The sequence below is a fragment of the Natator depressus genome, chromosome 6 (assembly GCF_965152275.1).
Source record: "Natator depressus isolate rNatDep1 chromosome 6, rNatDep2.hap1, whole genome shotgun sequence".
In the NCBI taxonomy this organism is placed as follows: Eukaryota; Metazoa; Chordata; order Testudines; family Cheloniidae; genus Natator; species Natator depressus.
In genome coordinates this window covers 40,532,199-40,553,193 of record NC_134239.1, presented here as the reverse complement: position 1 = coordinate 40,553,193, position 20,995 = coordinate 40,532,199, and the positions used below count along the sequence as shown (strand labels likewise).

The 20,995-nt window shown below is 39.3% G+C and overlaps 1 protein-coding gene across 1 annotated transcript in view; it reads right to left on the bottom strand.

Annotated features, from left to right (window-relative positions):
* CCDC73 (coiled-coil domain containing 73) overlaps positions 1–20,995 on the bottom strand; it is a 232,569-nt gene that overhangs the window by 168,778 nt on the left and 42,796 nt on the right. Inside the window, exons 3-4 of the mRNA XM_074956669.1 lie at positions 12,771–12,851; positions 562–630 (exon numbers count right to left, since the gene is read on the bottom strand). The gene's annotated coding sequence lies outside the window, so the exon portion shown is untranslated. The remainder of the gene's footprint in view (positions 1–561; positions 631–12,770; positions 12,852–20,995) is intronic.

Sequence of the window (20,995 nt, the reverse complement as noted above, 5' to 3'; positions counted from 1 at the left end):
ATTCTTTAATGCAGTGAGTGCAGTCTCATATTTATCATCTGCAAGGGGAAAAGTGTAAAATATACGCTGCCCTTCTGCTCCAAGGCAGTGGATTAGCAGAGCACGTTTTCTTACTTCAGAAATCTCTGTACCACTGATTGCAAGCAGCTAAGTCTCAAACAAATGGATCCAGGTAGTAAAAGCAATTGGAGGCTCACCTGGGCTTTGTAGAAAGGGTGCAGGTGGGTTCAGAGGTAGAAGATCCATCCTCGTCGCCAAAATGTCTTATCAACCAGAAAAGGTACTAACAAGCTTCAACAGGACTTTATTTTCAAAGTGGAAACCTCTTTACCAAACTGCTGCTGCACCCTCTATAGCTTTCTCCCAGACTCTCAACTCCTCCCCCTTCCTTCCTCTCCTTTCAGACTCCCAACAGCCAGTGCTCCCAATTCTAATAATTATAAGCAACATCTAAACACCACAACTGGACAGTAGGAATGGAAAGAAATGAGTGAATTGTGGAGATGTGTTTAGCAACATAAAAAAGAAAAATAGTAGCCTGAAAGGACTGTGGAGACTTACTTCATCTAATGTTCTGTTGCATCTGTCAAATTTGAGTGCCGATTCATTCTCTGTGAAGAAGCCTCACCACTAAAATTTTCCAAAATATTGTTATTCTAAATCGTTTTGCATCTCATTGTTTTGCATGTAGTTTATAATGTCAATACAGGAAGGATTTTCATTAAACCATTTTGTTTGTATAAATGGACAATTCATGCTTCTCAATGATATTCACAGCAATATCTACTGAGCTTAAATCACAATTTAATTGAAAAGTAGTCATAGAAAAAGCAATCCCAGGAATTACTCAGATGGTTAAAACTATGACATGTATTTGAAATGTACTGATTGTGAAACCTACATCTTTTGAGTGAGTTTCCTCATACAGCAGATTTCAAATCTCTAATTTAGTACTAGCGAGTTGGGACAGAATTTGGACTGATACTGTTAATATAGCAGATATTCTTGTCAAAGCCACAGTGGAAGCTGAAAACTGAATGAAGCAGAGAACTGACCTTTTTACTGAAGTTTAAAGGCAATGTTCAATATAAGCATGAGATTAATACATACTGGTGGCTATGACAGCTGTTGGAAACAACGATGTTATGATATAAACATTACAATCTTCAAAATAATATTTATGATGCTAGTCTAAACCAGATGACATATTAGAGAAGCTTGCAGCATTACTCTAATGGTTTTCACTGTGAATTATTATAGTCTGTTCAAAGATGCAACTTCTGCAAATAAGGGTTTATTGAGAACAACACTGCAATTCTTTTTAAAATGCAGTACATTTTTTTCTGCAATCTTCTATGTTGGATCAAGTTAAGCCTTTGTGCAACTAACTTTCAGCTATTATCTCATTTCTGCATCCATTTTATTATGGTATTGTATTCTATATCATGTATACAATTTTGTGAAATAAGTTAATATTTGTATTTTACAGTGAAACAGGATAACCTTAACCTTCTACATCTTCTAGAATCAGATCCAGTATCTGATTTTAGTGCTAGCCTTAACCCAAATACAATTACCAATTTATACACAGATCTGATATCAGTTCATTTTCACACTTGCTATAATTATTCAGTCCAGAATATTTAGTCTGAACCACAAATATTATATCAAATATGTATTTCTACTAATATGAAAGAACCACCTTTCATATATATTCTAAATATAGACACCATAATTCCAGGCACTAAATATTTGCAATTACACCAACATGTTTTTTAAATTCCTTTCACACCCCACCTTTGAGAAAGTGTGTACACAGTGCACTGGAATGGAAGTGTTCATGGCATATTTTCACTCCATGATATTTTTTTAGATTACATGAATTTGATGATCTATACCACTGAGCAAAATTCCAGAACTAGTCCTTTGTATGTTAACTAGGGTGACCAGATGTCCCATTTTTAAAGGGATGGTCCCATTTTGGGGGACTTTTTTTATATAGGCGCCTTTTATCCCCCACCCGCTGTCCCGTTTTTTCCACAGTTGCTATCTGGTAACCCTAATGTTAACTACTGTAATTACTACCTGAGAATATTTGTAGCAAAGGTATCAATAAAATATAGTAAAATCCTATATAAAACAATTTAAGCCTCTATGTTTTGTACTTTTTAAATACACAGATTTAAAAAGACCAGAGATAGCAAGAAAGGCAACATGCCATGGAGAAAAGAAAAACACTATTTCTGGCCATTTATTCCTGTGGTAATATAAATATTGTAAGCATTAATGTTGTTTGTTTATAACTGTTTTCAATTGTTGTCCTGATTGTGGGATTCTGTTAATACTACAGTCTTGATCTGTTTATTCTAATTACTTCTCCTGTTCTCTTGCTAATCCTACAAATTAAAATGAATTTAAATAAAAAGGAGTATTTCCCAGAAATGTTAAGAAAAATGTGGGGCAAAAAGAAATAGATGTCACTCTTGACAATGTCAAATATTTTGATGATCATTTCAAATTCTTTAAGCCTTTTGTGTTGTGAATAGGGATTTCCAAAAACATCAATGTAGTAATACCCTGAGATTGTATTTATTGCTAGAATTCAAGACCGCTATTCCCAAAAACAAACAGCACAGGATAATCTAGAGCGTTGCATGCTTTTTTCTATATCATACAGGTGTTTTAGATATAGTGTAAATACTTGACAGAAAACCGGGGAATTGTCGTCCCACAGATCCTTATGTTCAGAAAATTATATGTTGTTGGGTTCTTTTGAATTCATACATAATCTTTCTCTGCATAGTTTTGTGGTATCATTAGAACAATCCATCTACAAAGAATACCTTAGATGGAACATATCAAGTTAGGTTTCTTTAGCCTTTCATCAAGCATCATAAGATAATATCAATCCATAAAGAGCTCTGACATGTTCCTCCAAGTTTTCAAAATTTTGCAGTTTAGACTTTCTTTTTTTTTAAAGCCCCAGTCAAGATTTTTTTAAAGTAGTGAATCAGGCAAATTCACAAAATATTTAATTGTGAAAAAGTTAATATTTAATAGAGAACATACTAAGACGACAGAGGAATAATACAAATAGTATTTACAGGGATTAAAGATGTGGCAGAAAATAATACTGAGATTCACCTTTGAAAAATACAACATAATACACCTCAATAAAAATATTTCAAAGTACAGATATTTGATGAGGAAGAAACCTGGAATGTAGTCTTTCTGAAAGAAAGCTGGGGTCAAATCCTGCTTGTCTTTCTCTCACAAATTTCCCATTGGAATTAGTGGTTTTATAGATGATAGTGTATAGCAAATTAGACATTAGTTTGTATATGTTACAGAAGTAAAAAAAAAGGCCAACAATATTGGGAGGCCTCTGGAAAAGTCACATATCACACCTATGCAATGCCATTTGGACCGTGTTGGCTCTCTGAGACCTCTGGATGTTAATAATGGGATGGTCATTGTAGGTGTCTCAGCTAACTTGATGGCATAACCCTGGCAGATGACTTCAAGCACTTAGTTGTCTTTCTACTGATTATAAAGAAAGCAGCAAGCATTCCCCCACTTAGCATTGATTGAATGGAAGAGGTTGCTTTCTCACAGAAGTTCTTCTAAGTAGCATGACTGCACCTCCCACCACAAACCTCAAAGGCCTGGGTTCTTTTTCTGGACAGTCTGAAGAAAGGGGTAGTGTCTCCTTTATGGACTCCCCTGTTCCTTTGGGTTGGGACAGGAAGGTGGCAGGGGGAGCATGACCAGACAGCCTCTGTGCACCCAGGGGAGGATACATAGGTCCTGCCCCTCCAGCTGGGCCCTTCTCTCACACCAACAGCCGTGTTAGTCTGTATTCGCAAAAAGAAAAGGAGTATTTGTGGCACCTTAGAGACTAACCAATTTATCTGAGCATAAGCTTTCATGAACTACAGCTCTCTTCATCAGATGCTTATGCTCAAATAAATTGGTTAGTCTCTAAGGTGCCACAAGTACTCCTTTTCTCTCACACCCACATCAGTTAGCTCCCAGATGGCTTAAGTTGTTAAAGTTGCAGCCTGATTCAAACACATCTCTTGCATCTCGTCTTTCTTCCTGCGTGTCCAGGACATTAGCGGTAGATCTGCCTATTCCTCCTCTACTAATTCTGTTCCATAGTCTGTGCCTTTTGTAATCAAAGTCCTGCATCTTCCTGGACTTTCTTTATTAAAACTGGTGAAAGAAAATCTTTTGGCATTGAAATTTTCTATTGTCCCTAGGTGCTGGAAGAACATGTTTTGTTTTGTTCCACAATATTGTCAAGAGCCTCTCCAAAGAGTTTTCCACATGAGAATTTTGCAGAGGTTAAGAACTGTTTTATGTAGTTATCTCCTTGCCCTAGACATAGTCACAAATATCTTCTTGCTGCTGTCTTGGATGAGATCTAGCTTAGTATTTCACTGGAAATATGGCTCACTCCTACAAGTTGCTGTGATCCAACAAATAATTTAAAAGTGCATGCTTAAATTTAAGCATACAAGTTGTCATTTTAAAACCAGTGATACTACTCTCTTGTTTAAAAGTTAAGCATATCCGTATGTACTTTGCTGGATCAGGGCCAGTGTGTTCTGCATCCTGTAGGAGCCCATAAAAGAATCCTCCAATAGGACACTGAAACTTGCTATTTGTGGCAAGTTTCAATGTCCTACCAAGTTATTCCAGGATTCTTGAGGCCACATAACATAATGGACCTGGCAGACATTTGGAAGAGAATGAAAATTGCATTGATACTGCTGAGACTTTGAAAGTCCAACACAATGATACCTCTATTTGCCTGTTCCCTGATTTTCACCTGAATTGTACCCTCTCAAAACCAAAAAACACTGAAATTTTCAAAATATTTTCTTTAAGGAAAATGAATATTGCAGATCCTATCCCCTATCTGGGCCAAAACTTGCTCAAGTCATAATGTGAGTAGTCCCATTTAAGTCAATTGGACTATTTGTGTAAGTAGTAAGATAAGAAGGATTTGGCTCCCTTAAGAAAAAAATAATTTCCAATATTACCAGTGTCAGCACCTTTCATTCAATTCAGATGTACATTTTGAAGAAAGGAAAAAATGTCGTGTACATATCAAGAGCAATATAAAACTTATTTTAAATACCTTAAGGAAATTTGAGAGTTTTGTTTTACAGTTACAAAACCCTCTGAGTTTAGCATTTTTTGTATACAAAAAAATACCAAAAAACAAAAACAAAAAAACCTGTCCCAGCAGAATTTCAAATTATTTTGTTGTAGCACAAACTCATGGTTCTACAAGGCAAAACTTGGTCCCTGGTGATTGTTTAATAACATTCTCAAGTTCTCAAACTTTTGTGATCAAATCTAGATTTTTCAGAACGCAGAGCATTAAAGACAATTCCATGTTTGGGAGCTTTTCCCCCCTCTCTTTAACATTTGAGTCAAGTAAAAAAGGGGATCATTTGACAAAATTAAAAAAATCAAATACTAGTGAGGAAAATAAAGTAAGTCAAGGAGATATTTTAAAAAATATATTTTTTAAATAAATGCAAGGAAAAAATTCTTGTTAATGGTGACCCAGAATTAGCAAATACCCTCAAATCAAATCCATAGGAAGATTTCACTACAAACAGAATTGGGCCCCAAATCCATAAATAATAGGATCTATAAACACTAAGAGGCTGAAGTTAAGATACCTTTTGTAGACTCTTTCAAATTTATTTTTCATAATTTTATGTGAAAGAAGGACCTGGTGTTAGGGATAGGGGGCAGGGGAAATCAGAGACTCTGTTCAGCTGACTGGATCTGTTACATTAATTTCTTAATATGCGAAGGAGTGGATAAACCCCTAACAGCAATGGGAAATTAGTTTCTTTATTCCTTCATTAAGATTGTGGGAGGGAAATTAATTTTCTACTCTCGTTTTCACAATTAATAGAATATATCTTTAATAAAGTGATGTGTTGTATATATATTATACACACACTCTTATGGATTGAAAGAATTCTCAAAATTAATCCTAAACAGGTATCTTAGAGTTATTTTTTGCTTTTCATTTAGTGTTAAACTGATTTTGTGTGTTTGTTCTTTTTTCTGTTCCAGCCAAATACAATTTTTTATAGAAGAAAATGCATACAAAAGAAGGGTTTTCCAAACCTATATTGGCACAATTTGGTAAATGTTAATTTGGTAGTCTATTTGATCTACGAATATTCAGATGCTGACACTGCATGATCATTATATCCATAGCTATATTCTTTCAGTTTCTATTAGTGTACAACACTAAACAAAAACAAAGAGCAAAGTCAAACACTCAGAAGATGTCAGTGAAGTTCCACCGCCCCCTACCACCCTTTTGGCATATGAATTCTGATAGTTGTGTCTTCCATTATATAGGAAGCTGGTAAGAGAGCCAGGTATAGAACCTATATCTCCTGGGTCCCAGTCTGGTGCATTAAACACCAGAGAAAATCCTCTCTCTTCTCTTTATTATTCAGTGTCTGTCAGTGAGGCAGAGGTCTTGTAGTACAAAACATATGATCATGTATTTAAGAAGTATATCATTATGCACACTCAGGGGAGCCAGATTAAGGTTGTACATGCAACTTTAATTCCAGCATTTATTAACATTTGAGTGCTTGATTTTGCAGCCTTGACATTCTTTTAACTTAAGATTTTTAAATGTAATTTATGTTTTTAGGAAGCAAATTTAAAAAACAAATTCCATCATATGGAACTGTATTGATTCTGCATAGGTCATTAGCAGGATTGTGACCCAGGAACTTTAGATCCACATCACTGATCTCTACCACTTGAGGGAAAGAACTACCTTTAGTAGACTATTATATTCCATGTGGACCAGCCACTAGAGAGGGATGGAACACACACACACACTTACAGAACTATTTCTTGGACAACAGAGGAATATTGTAAATCAGTAATCCTGGGTTCTCTTCCTGACTCTAGGGGCATGAAACTAGTGGCTTACAAATAGGGATCTACTTAAATCACGCACAAATCACACATTTTTCATGGGTTGGTCGCAACATAAACAGCAAATTTTGTGCATGTGTTCATACTATGCCACCCTTCTGCGCTGTTGCTGGTAGCGGCAGTGCCCTCAGCTCTGAAGGCAGAGTGGAAAGTGGCAGCTGCTAGCCAGTCACCCAGCTCTGAAGGCAGCGCCGCCACCAGCAGCAGCCCAGAAAGGAGGCATTGCATGATATTGACACCCTTACTTCTGTGTAGGTAAAAGTACACAAAAGACCAGATTTCACGGTCTGTGATGCATTTTTCATGGCTGCAAATTAGGGTTGCCAAGTGTCCAGTTTTCAACCGGAACACCGGGTCGAAAAGGCACTCTCCCCAGCCCAGTGAAAATGAGCCAGTGATTGAGAGTGGGGTAAAGCAAGCGAAGGAGGGAGGGGGGATCGAGTGAGTGGGGCGGGGCCTCAGAGAAGGGGTGGGACAAGGGTGTTCAATTTTGTTCGGTCAGAAAGTTGGCACAAATTTGGTACGGCCCTACTTATAAACAGCATTGCTAAGCCTGTAGATACATTACATTCATTCTGAAAGGGAGTTAGGCTTATCATTGCAATTCTTAACTGACCTAGGAGCCCAAGTCTGATTATACTTCAAAGACTTATGTACATGACTACATCAATTTTGAAAAAATAGACCTAGGCTCCTAAATCAGTTAGGCATTGCAACATTGAGAAGAGCAAAGCCTAAACAGTTAAAAATCTGAACATCTGGCTACATAGATGAGACTTATAGACCTGGGTTCTAGTCTTACCTCTGCCAGATGTTACCTGTTAAAACCTCTCAGTCACCTTATTTATAAAATTGGAAGAAATTACTTGCCTGAGTCCTAAGGTACAAGTACGATGCTTTGCTCAATAAGAAGAGCTTTGAAGTGCACAGAACTAATATTAGTCAATGGAAGAGCTGAAATTAGATCTCTGGTCTCCATCTGGCTCCAAATGGGCCAAACCAGAGTTCATGGAGTGGATTGCAGCTGCTGCAGTTGTCCCCCATCTCGTGTCTTGCTTACAGTACTCCTGCTAATATATCTGAAGCAAGGCGGTGTGGTGCCCCACCAACCTGCAGAGGGAAGAACCTCCCCGGACACCAAAGTGGGCGGAACCAGTGGATCCTGCACCCACCCCCCAGAGGTCAAGGTGCAGGACGGTAGTATAAAAGCCCAACCCCAGAGCTCACTTGGGTCGCAGCTGCTGGAGAGGCCAGATGCCTGTGGCCTGGCTCCAGCTTGGGAGACCCCGGCAATCCGTGGCCGACCCGAGGACTGGCCGAATCAGCCAATGCCTAATGCTGACTGGTGCACGGAGGAGCTGCCAAGCCTACCCGTCGCCACCTACCCAGAGGAACCCATGGTGCTGGAACCCTCCGAGGACACCACCCTGACCCAGGTATCCTATGAGGGGGAGTCCGGAAGTAGCCTGGGGGCAGCTGACCCTAGTCTGGCTGCAGCACTGCCAGAGCCAATGTCAGTGTGTTACAGCCAGGATCCCCATTGACACAGCAGCAAGTCTTCTGCCGCTGCTTGGGCCCCGGGCTGGGAGGCAGTGGAGTGGGTGGGCCTGCGTCCCCCCTGCCACCCACCTTGCGGGTGGCAGTCTCCCCCTCTCTCTGGTCGCTCAAAGCCAGGAGCCTGGGGTTTGCTGTTAAACTATTTGCTCAGTCCCTGCCAGAGGGCCTGAGCTTCTGAGTGTTTGTTTGCGGGCCCTGCCCTGATCCAGGGCCTGGGCTTATATTGTACTGCTTGCGGAGCCCTGCCTAAAGGTCTGGGCCATCCACAAGGCTTGTTACCCTGTCAAAGAAAGCTATCAGGTTGGTTTAACACAATTTGTTCTTGACAAATCCATGCTGACTGTTATTTATCACCTTATTAGGTTCTAGGTGTTTGCAAATTGATTGCTTAATTATTTGCTCCATTATCTTTCTGGGTACAGAAGTTAAGGTGACTGGTCTGTAATTCCCCAGGTTGTCCTTATTTCCCTTTTTATAGATGGGCACTATATTTGCCCTTTTGCAGTCTTCCGTAATCTCTCCCATCTTCCATGACTTCTCAAAGATCATCGCTAATTGCTCAGATATCTCCTCAGTCAGCTCCTGGAGTATTCTAGGGTGCATTTCATCAGGCCCTGGTGATTTGAAGACATCTAACTTGTCTAAGTAATTTTTAACTTGTTCTTTCCCTATTTTAGCCTCTTCTGATCCTACCTCATTTGCACTGGCATTCGCTATGTTAGACGTCCAATCGCCACCAGCCTTCATGGTGAAAACCAAAACAAAGAAATCATTAAGCAACTCTGCCATTTCCACATTTTCTGTTATTGTCTTTCCCCCCTCATTGAGTAACAGGCCTACTCTGTCCTTGGTCTTCCTCTTGCTTCTAGTATATTTGTAGAATGTTTTCTTGTTTCCTTTTATGTCCCTAGCTAGTTTGATCTCATTTTGTGCCTTGGTTTTTCTAATTTTGTCCCTACATACTTCTGTTATTTGCTTATATTCATCCTTTGTAATTTGACCAAGTTTTCACTTTTTGTAGGACTCTTTTTTTGAGTTTTAGATCATTGAAGATCTCCTGGTTAAGCCAGGGTGGTCTCTTGCCATACTTCCTGTCTTTCCTACATAGTGGGATAGTTTGCTCTTGTGCCTTTAATAATGTCTCTTTGAAAAACTACCAACTGTCTTCAGTTGTTTTTCCCCTTAGACTTCCTTCCCATGGGATATTACCTACCAATTCCCTGAGTTTGCTAAAGTCTCCCTTCTTGAAATCCATTGTCTTTATTGTGCTGTTCTCCCTCCTACCATTCCTTAGAATTCTGAACTCTGCCATTTCATGATCGCTTTCACCCAAGTTGCCTTCCACTTTCAAATTCTCAACCAGTTCTTCCCTATTTGTCAAAATCATAATGATAATATTATGACTCCCTCTTACAAACTCCCTCTCTCAGACTCCCCTGTTTGCTCCCCTTGATTGCTTAGCCCCTGGCTTTTAAGGCCTTCCCTCCTAAGTCAGCCCTACCTCCTCATTAATCACGGGGGGGGGGGGGGGGAAGAGTGATCACAAGGCTGATTGAGGATGATCAAGGGAACAATGGCTCAAACTGTCCCCAAACACACAATCCCAATTGACCCTGTAACTGAAATAACCTGAAAGAAAGAAAAAAAAACCACACAAACAAACTCACTCACCCCAAGGTTAGTACTCATACCTTGTTCATTCAGCAGGGGGATCTCCTTCGCCCTCTCTCAAACTCCCCTGTTTGCAGTCCCCTGTTTGCTAGCTCCCCTTGGTCGCTTAGCCTCTGGCTTTGAAGCCTTTCCTCCTAGGTCAGCCCTATCCCCTTGTTAATCACACAGGGGAGGGTGATCACAAGGCTGATTGAGGCTGAACAAGGATGATCAAGGGAACAACAGCTCAAACTGTCCCCAAACACTGTTTATTATTAGTTCGTTTCTTTTTAGAAGCTGTGCACATCCATAAAAGCCACATCTCTGCCTCCCCTCCCTCCCATTTCCAGCTGCTTTACAGTGTTAAGGCAGCACACAGAGGACTCCCAAGGTGGTATAAAGCTGGCATAGCTCTATTCCATGGGGCCAAAGTGCCATGCCAACCCAGTCCTTGCACAGAGCAGTCTCTAAGGGGACTAGTCCATTAAACTTGCAGCAGCTTTGGCAATTGCTAGGAACCATGATTTTTAATCTGACAGTGTTAGCGATATATGAGAAATCACAAAATATTTAGACAAAATTGTATTTAATTGTTCGTTGCCAAAAAACCACCCACAAATCTTCTCCCTGGATTATACAACGGGGGAGACTAAAGGAAACATGGTTGATATATGGTTTTAGAAAGTGAGCCAGCCATCTCCTTCTTATAGTCTCCACCTCCAGAGCATGTCTGTTCTCATAATGAAATTGTTCAAATTTTTTGCAAAGCAATTGACTGCAGTTACATCACTTTAAGGAAGACTTGGTATGAAATTAGATGTGAACCCATCATTGATTTAATTACTTGAAATAAAAAGACAGGGCTCTGCATCATCCAGGGAAAACATTTCAGAGTCCATTGCACAGCTGAGAATGATTTTTTTTTTATTTATTTAACATTTATATCACTGCAATGTATGGATGGCAGAAAGGACTCTAACTGTTGAACTGACATTGGTTCATCTATTCATGAATTCAGAATTGAACCACTGGGATATACTTTTCTCCTGATACTCAAACTGAGTTCCTGTAACATATTAGCACAGTGTATCCAGAGATTTAATAAAGTTTTAAAATTAGTGTAATTAAAGAAATGGCAGACATTTACTCTTGAAAGGACTATAAACTTTTAAGGTAAGTTTATAAAAGAAATTCCTTCAAATTTACATTATGAACTGTCACATCCTAAACTAAATTACATGACTATGTCCAAAGTAACACCATTGACTTAATTTGCAGTTAGTTTGCATTGCATGAATTTAACAGAGTTCAGATTTTGACAGTCTCATCCTATCCTTCCTCCTAAAAATAACTTTAGATCAGGGGTGGCCAACCTGAGCCTGAGAAGGAGCCAGAATTTACAAATGTACCTTGCCAAAGAGCCACAGTAATACATCAGCAGCACCCCAACAGCTCCTCCACCCCCCTGCTCCCAGCACCTCCTACCCACCCGCAGCCCCGCCGATCAGCGCCTCCCCCTCCCTCCCCGCACCTCCCCATCAGCTGTTTCGTGGCCTGCAGGAGGCTCTGGGGAGAGGAGTGAGGGCACTTCAGGCTCAGGGGAGGGGGTGGGAAGGGGTGGAGTAGGGGCAGAGCCAGTGGTTGAGCAGTGAGCACCCCCCGGCAATTGGAAAGTTGGCTCCTGTAGCTCCAGCCCCAGAGTCAGCACCTATGCAAGGAGCCACATATTAACTTCTGAAGAGCCGCATGTGACTCCAGAGCCACAGGTCAGCCACCCCTGCTTTAGATGTTAAGTCATACCTCCAAAGGAAAAACTAAGATGCTGTTTGCAAACAGAACTGATAAGCTTTTCTCTGTATTTGCTATTGATGGCCTTCTAAAAAGTTAGTAGAAAATCTGATTTCTTGAGTCCACGTCATTAACCAAAGAGTACTATCCTTCAAGGCCTCTATACATGGATCACCTATCTGTAATCTGAAATCGGTATCAAAACTGTGCAGTTTAACACCAACCTGAGCCTTGATTCATGCTGACTCAAAGAAAAGTGTGCCACCTGCTGAACCTACCCACCACTTTCTGCTGCTGGGTTTCCCTGCTAAGTACTAACCAAGCTTGAGCTTCAGTTTGAGATCAGAAGATACCACTGCTACTTTGGTTAGGGAGCAGAACATTTTTTAAATTACATTATTTTTGCATCTAACATACTGTAGACCTGTAAAGTCAACAAATGTACAAAGCCTGTTGGCAAACTTGGCTGAGATTTCCTCCTAAATAATCTTGGATCAAAAGCTTGAAGAAGATAACCAATGAAAAAGGATCTATGAAATTTGATTGGGTGGAGTGCTGATCTGGTCACACCTTGATATTACCAAACAGATACACAACAACAGCATGAAGAGTCTATTTGCCCATCTTTCTGGTGGATGTAAGGTACTACAGGAGACGGCAGATTAAAAAACGCACAGGGAAAAATGTCAAAAAAACAAGAAGCAAAATCACCTCTGATCATTTACAGAACCACACTCTATACTCAATATATTAAGTATGTCTCAGAAATACATACTTACATTATGGTTCAATATAGCTGGTAAACCCTACCATCAATTCATTGGAATGACTGTTCTCTTTGAAAACTGCTGCCAAGAAATCTGCAAAATGAAACCGTATAAAGGAGTATAAAAAGGTTATTTTACTCATGTTCAAGGTTTGTTGCTTGCTTAATAATTGTTTAATAATTTAAATGAGCCCACAAGGGCTACGAAGTTAATACCACATTAAATATGATCTGCAGAGAGGAAAATAAGATGTCTCCTTTTTTGTTTGTTACTGGCATATAAAGAAAGCGTAAAAGTCTATTTGTTTATTTTTAATGTGGATTTTTCTACTTCAGCATTAGAAATATCAGGTTCTTTCTAGCCCATTTTTTTCTGGCGCACTATATGGAAATTGGAGAACTAGTGAGACTGACACCACAAGAAATAATAGACTGGAGACTGAGAGGAAGTGTTTTTATTCAGACTTTAAGGCACTGTCAACCTAAAAGTTATTTTAAAATAAATGTAGTTAAACTGATACAAAACCTGTATGGACACACTTAATCCATTTACAACTGACTTACATCAAAACATTTTGAATTAAGCTAAATCAGTACAAGTCCACTGTAAACTGATTTAACCGTGTCAACACAGAAGTTTCCATCAGTTTAACTAACTTGATTTAAAAACTGATTTTAGTTAAACTGATATAAGATTTGTGAGAACTATATCACAATATACACCACAGCAATTGGTACTTTTATTTGCCGTCTTAACAAAGAGAACAAGGATTGAATAGGTGTGGAGAATGAATTAACCTATCGCCTCTCAAAGTAGTCCCTTTAAAATCAGACTTGAGACACATCTGCAGTGCAGTGTGGGAAGCTTGTGTTGCTCCTGCTTTGACTGTACCCATTCCGTGGATAAATAAAAGACTTCATGTATAAGGACTGACGATCCATGGGACACAAGCGTTACATTCACACACGCTCAAATAATTTGTGAATGGTAATTTGTTCAAAACACTAAATTTTCCAAGTACGGTGTACAAACTAGACAAAATGCATTCTATGATTATATGAATATGTAAAAAGAACAATAAGGAAATACATCTCTGTGAACATAGAAAATACAAGATCAGCAAAAAGAAAGCACAGTAAAATGCTCCCTCTAGTGTAAAAAAGAAAAGTAAGCAGTTTAAACAGGGGAATAAATTGTTCAAAGATACTACGGGGCATTTACATGAAAAAGGAATGTAATCAAAGTACAAGGAGACGGAAGCACTAACTCCAAAGCATAGAGGGAGAAAGTTATAAGAGACAGAATCAGTCTCTTATTTTCAAAAAAGATAAACCTATTCAAAGGACACCCCAAGTACAGGAGAAGAAAACACAAGCCTCAATTTTCAGTTCCAGTCAAACTGACATTAATAAAGAGAAAATGTAGGCTGAATATCAGGTTAAAATTTCCCACAGATCTACCAGATTGTGAAAATCTCCCAAAGAAGACTATTTAAACTGGAAAAAAAGTGATAGAAAATATGCTCTAGGGCAGTGGTTCTCAAACTCTTTTTTTCGCGGACCACTTGAAAATTGCTGAGGGTCTTGGCGGACCACTTAATGATCTTTCCAAATGTTGTTTGTACCATTAGCTAACTATTGTAAAGCACTTTGGATAAAAGCGCTATATTAAAAAAAAACCTTAAAGTTTTTTTTTTCTACAGATAAAAGCACACAACTCATATTTTAATATCAGTAGTCTTACATTTCTAATGCAATGGATGTGCCCTCTCTCCCCCTGCCACAGCAGCCCACGAGCTGAGGCTGGGAAGGAGGGGCGGGGGGGTCTCTCCCTCTCTCCCCCGCTGCAGCAGCACCCGAGCTGGGGCTGAGAAGGAAAGGGGTCTCTCCCCTGCCACAGAGCTGAGACTGGGAAGGAGGGCCATCTCTCCCTGGCAGCCGCAGTCACCTCTTTCTCTGGCGGCCGCAGCCCTGCACGTCCCAAATTCCCCCCGCCCTCTTCTCACCCCACTTCCCCCTCTCACCTACCCCCTATTCCCCTCAAGGCCACCACCTCACCTTACATGTGCATCTTCTCCAGAGTCCAGGCACCTAATTAGTGGAGCCATGCCTGCGCAGCTCCACTAATTAGGTGGGTTGCCCTTCATTCTCTCGTGTGCGGCTGCCCAAGCATGCACCTTAGAGGGAACTATCTGCAGACCACCTGAATGGAACTTGTGCACCACTGGTGGTCCATGGACCACAGTTTGAGAACCTCTGCTCTGGGGAACATTGCTGTACATGCATGGGGATGGACTAGAAACAAAATGACCTATATGGTCTTTTACATCTCCTGTTTCTATGATTCTGTGGCTCCACTGAGTATGCTGTGACAAATCCAAATGATTAGTGTATGGTCACCCTCCTACACACCTAGGATCTTTCCAGGGTTGCATGTCTGAGGTCTTTTTTTGCTGGCTAGGGCTCTTAGATACTAGAAACCATAGGAACATTTTGTTTTCAAATGACATTCAAGAGATCTCATGCAAACAAGATAACATTTTTTTGAGAAAAATCTAGAAACTGACTTTCATCACAGTATTCGGGGGATTCTGATAATGTTATAATTTCAATGTATATTGCGCATTGTTCTAAACAATTATTTTGGCTATTTCAATTTAATTTTTTTTAAAATATTCCTATCAAGAAGTTTATATAATAGTCTAAAATCATGTTCGCCTTTCGAATAACCATACAAAACAGAAAGGTATTTACACCTTAAGTAAATTATGTCTGAATATAACGTGATCAACTGGTAGAGAGCAGAGATGCAGTCTTGCTAGATTCTGAGTACCCCAATTTATATTGACATTAGAGGGAACTGAGGGACCTCTTTTGGTAAAACTGGGGATACTGGTTTACTTTTCCATGAAGCAATCAATATGTTAAATATTACTACTTCTTCTTCTTTCAAATATAAAATTTAAAAGCAATTGGTCTGCATAGGAAAGCGTGAATTTATAAATTACAGGCTAAATTCAGCCCTGGAATACCTCCATTTACTTGATTTTTCACAACAGCTGAACTGCTAAATTAAATCACCTACTGGGATTTGAGACTATAAACACAGGGAGCCTCAAGCCTGAGGTTTACAACACTAGGTCATGTCTTCTGGGATGAAACATCTAGTACTAGGTTTTTTTAAAAAAAAGCCCTCATGATATGAAAGTAATATAATAGGAATTGGCAAAATTTAAACAAAATTAAAAAACAATGAAAATAGTATAGTGAACTATATGAGCGCATTATAGAATCATAGAAATGTAGGGCTGGAAGGGACCTCAAGAGGTCACCTAGTCCACCCCATCCCCCATGCTGAGGCAAGATTAAATATATCTAGACCATCCCTGACAGTTGTTTGTCTAACCTGTTCTTAGAAACCTCCAAAGACTTAGAAACCTCCACAACCTCCCAAGGTAACCTGTTCCAGTACTTAACTACCCTTATGATTAGTTTTTGCTTGATATCTAACCTAAATCTCCCTTGCTGCAAACTAAGCCAATTAATTTTTGCCCTACCTTCAATGGTCATGAAGAACAATTTATCACCATCCTCTCTGTAACAGACCTTAATATATTTGAAGAGTATTATCTTTCCCCCCGCCTTCTCATCTCTAAACTAAACATACCCAATTCTTTCAACCTTTACTCATCCGTTCTCGACCTCTTATAGTTTTGTTGCTCTCCTCTGTGCTCTCTCCAGTTTGTTCACATCTTTCTTATGGCAGGTTCTGAAATGGTACACTCATTAATTAAAGCTCTTATGAAATGCTGTATTTTGAAAAGCCCTTTGACATGAGTTGAATGAAAAAAACAGTTAAATTGAACTTTCTTCAGATTACTATTTTTAAGATGAATGAGCTTATTGCACACTGACAGAAGTTTATTGCATTTGGAACCTTAAATTATAATTCTGCATAAAGGACAAAAGAAACACTCTATGATTCAGGAAGTAAATTACAGAGTTCAAGAGTACCATTCAGATGCAGATATTTTCAAAACCCACTACAGGGTGTCATTCTCTAACCGTACGTTCAGGATTTGTAGCACTTCATTAAGTTCAGAATATTATAATATCCCAACAAATCCAGCTTTCAAAGAACTATATGCCTTTTAAAAACTGGCACTGCCAATGTTCTGTCATTTTATACTTATTAGACTGAGAGAGACTGAACTGGAAAATTACACAAACCCTAGTATTTCAGATAGAGCATATATTTTGTTGCTATGGTTGTTGTTCTTTTTGTAAAGCCTGTGGCCATAGAGTCATAATAGGATTCTTTTGCACATTACAACAGTAGCATTGTCAAGAAAAAAGTCATTTGCCTGTTCTGTCTGAATTACTAGTTAGTCAGACCACCAGGGTCTATACCCAGCTAACTTGTTGGTGCACATACTACGTGATCTTAGACTATTTCAATTTAATTTTTTTTTAAATATTCCTATCAAGAAGTTTATATATAATAGTCATAGAAGAAGTATTGGCTAACAGTGCATTATTTCCAGTTACTAATACAAAATAATACCAACTAGAGGGAATCCTATTAATTGTGAATTACATTTATTTCTGTGCTGGAATGCTCCTGATGACAAATAAATAAATTTTATTAACCTGTGTTTTCATGTAGGGACTAGTCTGGAACCAGTCTACTACTTTCCCTTGTAGCTAAATAAATGTTAATTCAGGGGGCAGAAATGAAAAATTAGTGCACACTAACAGATAGTGCCCGCCCCTTGCAGAAAGATAGTTTTACTTTTCAGACAAATAAAATATGGAATTCTGATTCAGGTCTTCAGTAAGATAATATAGTTTTCAGATACCACTGTGATGAGTGAGGTATAAAAATATAGATACACAAGTTTAATGGACAAAATGAACAATGAATTGGGGATATTTTTAGGAAATAGGAATTTCCACATAATTATTTGTATTAATCGACAGTTTCTAAAATAAATATTTTCATTTAATTTCTCATTTTAGGGATCTTGTTTTGAAGTCTCAATCTCTCTCTCCAGTTACATATCTGTGATCATACAGTATTTACTCTAACATTTATCCCACAAGGTTTGAGGAAAATTACTACTTTAGTTAGCTTTCATAACAGTCTAAAGGACCACTTCCTGTTGCTTCCTTTACACCTCTGCTCCAGCTCCACTATCACATGATTTGTTAAATCATCAGAGTTGCTGTAACTGAATGACTCACTGAATATCAGGAAACTGAAATGTACAAAAGCCACTGATAATTCTGCAGCACTGTAAATGGATTCCTTCCATATCTCTGTTCTGAATACCTTAAGCATGTGTTGTACTTGCATTAGTATGGATTTTATTGTGATCTATATGGGAAAAAGTTAAGATGAGGCTACCAAGTGGCTGTATAATGATCTGCTTACCACTAGTTAAGGTTTGTGATATATTTTATGTGGTAGATAGCCAACTAATATAAATGTGAAAGGTAGCTATTATTTGTGCACCATACCCTCTCATATTTTTTTACAGTTACTTGCTGCTTATTATACAGATTAATAAGGCACCATAACTGTGGGATCTAGATGTACATTACAGTACAGATGGTTCAAAGTTGGGTCTATTCACATTTCCCATTAACAGAAGCAATACATCAGGCCCACTGACATACTAAAAATATAGGGTCATGTTCAATGGGATTGGATACGGAGTTAATTTTTATTAATGGGGTGGTACCTTTGTCAAGGTTCCTTCCCCACTCTGAACTCTAGGGTACGGATGTGGGGACCTGTATGAAAACCCCCTAAGCTTATTTTTTTTACCAGCTTAGGTTAAAACTTCCACAAGGTACAAACTATTTTACCTTTTGTCCTTGGACTTTATTGCTGTCACCACCAAGCGTCTAACAGGGAAAGAGCCCGCTTGGAAACATTTTTCCCCCCAAAATCCTCCCCAAACCCTACACCCCCTTTCCTGGGGAAGGCTTGATAAAAATCCTCACCAATTTGCATAGATGAACACAGACCCAAACCCTTGGATCTTAAGAACAATGAAAAAAGCAATCAGGTTCTTAAAAGAAGAATTTTAATAGAAGTAAAAGAATCACCTCTGTAAAATCAGGATGGTAAATACCTTACAGGGTAATCAGATTCAAAACATAGAGAATCCCTCTAGTCAAAACCGTAAGTTACAAAAAGACACAAAAACAGGAATATCCATTCCATTCAGCACAGCTTATTTTCTCAGCCATTTAAAGAAAACAGAATCTAACGCATATCTAGCTAGATTACTTACTAAGTTCTAAGACTCCATTCCTTTCTGTTCCCAGCAAAAGCATCACACAGCCAGAGAGAACTTTTGTTCCCCCCCGAGCTTTGAAAGTATCTTGTCTCCTCATTGGTCATTTTGGTCAGGTGTCAGCGAGGTTATCCTAGCTTCTTAACCCTTTACAGGTGAAAGGGTTTTTCCTCTGGCCAGGAGGGATTTAAAGGTGTTAACCCTTCCCTTTATATTTATGACAACCTTCTTTACCACATCTGAATTTATCCTATAGAATGGAGAGACACCTGACTAGCTAGCTAAATGCCCAACAAAATTTCCTTTGATTGTGAATTTAATGTGTATCTCACTTCTTACATCTGTTTCTAAAGATGGTCAGCTTTGATCTTGGGGCCTGTCTACACAAGAAAGTTGCACTGATTTCATGTAAATCAGTTTTAAAACCAGTTATTTTTATATATATATATATATATATATACACACACATACACACACACACAAACCTAGTACAAAATCTTGGATAGACAGTTTATTCCATTTAAATTTGTCAGTAAGGAATCAATTTTGCTAAAATTGACATCACCTACTCTTTAATCAAAATAAGTGTCTATACATGGTTTTTCACCAGTTTAACACAATTGATTTTAAAACATCTTTAGCTAAATTGATGTAAGTTTGTGTGGACAAGGCCATAAGCCACTCTTTATCATGTTGATAAGCTTTTAGATTGTGAAAGAGATCCATACAAAGATGCTAAAATGCGACAAAATAGGTCTCATCAACACTGACACTTTTGTTAAAATCTTCTACAGTTGCATCTCCTGTGGTGGGAGCTCTAGTGTAGGCAAGGTTCTGGACACTGGCATCTTAATAACCCTGTTGTCTAAGTGTCTGATCTCCCTTAACATTTCTAACATTGCTAGGAAAATGGTGGAATGTTTTAACAAATTCCCTGTGAAAACAAGGCCTTAAAGTGAAGATAAACAAACATAAAAGGAGGAAAGACAGGCACAGGACAGGGTCTCTGGAGCCTTCTGCCACATATTCCCAATGTCATCCTAGGCATATCACTTAATCTGTTTCAATATCCTAGTCTACAAAATGGATATAATACTGTACTTAACTCACTGTTATACAATAGAGTAGGTATTAACTGTGGTTCTGTAGATCTGTGGCTTCATAGCAAGCTTGATCTCACAATATCCCAAAAGAGGCTGCTGAAAGGGCCTAAAACCAGTGCTCAAATTACAGGAAGGCTTAGGCAGATCTGGGCCTTGTGACAGTGGGCTCAGAGGGCCAAGCCTAGTGTTTAGTACACCTGACTTCCAATCCCTTGCCTCCCTGGCAAGACAATAGCCATAGCTGTTCCTGACCTTAAGCTGGGAATCTTCAGCTTTCCACCTGCATCTGGGCCTTAGCCCTTAAGGGGCTGTGGTAAGGGGACCCAGCCCCTCCCGCTCCACTGGCTTCCAGCTGGAGTTGTCATCCATCCATGTTTTATCAAGACAGTCCAGTTTTGGGCTTCTGTGTCTGGGTGCCATTTAGGATTGCCAGGTGCCAATTTTCAACTGGAAAGTCCAGTCAAAAAGGGGACCTGGGAGTGTCCGGTCAGATGTATTGACAGTACACCAAAAGTCTGGTTACCATGGGGTAGGGAGAGGCACCAGGTCATTACCCCATGCCAGCCCCTGCTCAGACAGGGCCACCTCCTATCTGCAGGCAGGCTCCTTATCAGGCTCCAGCAACTCCTGTCTCAGCCACAGCCATGGAACACAGGGAGCCTGGGGATCAAGGGGGAGACAATCCAGCAAGTGATGGCGGGGGAGGAAGGGAGAGGCGTGAGGATGGGGCGGAGGGAAGAGACAGAACAGGGGGAAGGGCCTCGGGGGTCCAGTTACCAGCAATTAGAAAGGTGGTAACCCTAGTTCCAGTGGGAAGCAACACTGACTCC